Here is a 1,945-nt window from a genome sequence, read left to right as displayed (position 1 = left end):
AAATGAAGCTTTTCTGTGTTTTATTTGTAAAATCTGCTTATGAGTATATCTCCTCCTTAGCCCTTTCTAATTTCCCAGAAATGCAGAACCACCTAACAAATTAATGTTGATCAAGTTAGTTGTTGATCTGTTTTGAGTAAAAAAGTAATTTCTCAAATATGCCTCTGAAAGTATAGCCTAACCTCCCTAAAATTGGTACCTGCCTGCGATCTTATCTTTGAACAAAATCATGAAACTATATCAACTTCAATTGTTAACATTTATAAAGCACGTTCACAATTCAGCTCTGCCATACTGTCTTAAAATCAGTGATAACTCCATAACGGGCGAGAGCATAAATGACATAAATTTAACTTCCAAAAAAGCATACGTTTGGCACGTTTGGCAACACTAAGTTGCGGACGTCCTCTACGCAGTACAGAACTGGCTCGAAAAAGCCCATCGGGGGCTCCATGCAACTCAATCTAAAAATTCTCATATAAAAATCCAAAAGGCCCATGGGGAATCCACCGAATTCACCGTATGGCCAGTCCGGCAATGAAAGTCTAGAACAGGTATGGTCGATCGGTGAATTCGTCTTAAACGCACTCACATTTTATGTCAAAATAATATAAAAATGAGTGCGTTTAGGTACGAAAATCAAATTTTTATGTCCTCTGGGCGGACAATAGACCATACCTGTTTTACACTTTCATTGCAGTCCGGACCTACCTCTACGAATATATATCTTAAGTATAAAATCAAAGAGAATGTAATACTAATCCGCAAAAATCCGCAGGACCCTATCCAAAGTCTCAAACTTGCTTCAACACAGAGACTATTTTTAGGAATTTAATTCTCAAAAATTCCTTTTTTCTTTAAAAAAAAATTCATACAAATTCTAAAATGTCTGGTTTTGTTATTAGAATTTAACGGAATTTTTAAGAGTTAATTAACTGAAAATAGGCTCTGCCTCCAGATGTTTAATTAAAGTCCATTCAAGCGCGCCGTGAGAATGTAAGAAAATATTAAATGAAAACCTGTACTAACTGGTTCGGTATTACCGAAAACCATTTCTATCAAAAACTTCCAGTTACACTTTTCCTGAAATGTGTAGCATTGTAACATTGGAACGAAGCTGAACCACGCGTGGTGAAATCAAGTTTCTAACTCTCGAATAAGTGTTCTTGTTCCCTATGTGTTTATGGCCAAAAGAAAGTATATTCCTAGTCCATAACACGGATAGCAAGTAAGAGACGAAATATTCAAATTGTATACGCAGTCAATGTTTTGTCATTTGCAAAGCGAAGCTTCTCCCTCTACGGCTTAATTAAATTTAGTGAGTTTCTCTTGCCAGAAGTGTGACTGATTTCGAAATAAAAGCTAGACTAGAAATTCTAATAATCTACGGGAAAGCTAATTTTAGTAAATTTTCTTGGGGAATTTTTAGAATTCTCAAGGGGCCCACAGAGCAAAATTCGACTGTCGATTAAATTTTCATTGCTGATAGAGGATTTCATGATGATTAAAAAATCGTATTCCATGTCTTCAAAGGTCGCATGTGAAGACGTCGAGAGCTCACTATGTCAAAACTTGAAACTGCTTATTTTTGTCAATTGTGAGATGTGCAGTAAAATTGGAAGTCAAACTCGGCTTACGTGGACAGGGCGTGTGAAGACAAAAAAGTGATCTAACAACATCGCCAACACACCGCCCCAGCTTTGTAAAAACATTCAAAATTTGAAGCGATTTTTTTTTGTTAAAAATCTATCAGAGGTCTTGGAGGCAAGCAATTACTGACATTACACTTTGAAAATTATGTTTAATTATTCGCCAAACCTCACTTCTTATAGTAATGCTCAGATGTTACTACATAGTCTTGCAATAAATAAAATTTTTCAAAATTTTGACATAGTCAGCTTTCGACTTCTCAATCTCCGAATACTGAATAAAGACGTAGGGAGTG

Source organism: Bradysia coprophila, unplaced genomic scaffold (genome assembly GCF_014529535.1).
Source record: "Bradysia coprophila strain Holo2 unplaced genomic scaffold, BU_Bcop_v1 contig_297, whole genome shotgun sequence".
NCBI classification, from domain to species: domain Eukaryota; kingdom Metazoa; phylum Arthropoda; class Insecta; order Diptera; family Sciaridae; genus Bradysia; species Bradysia coprophila.
Note: the sequence above shows the minus strand (reverse complement) of the source record.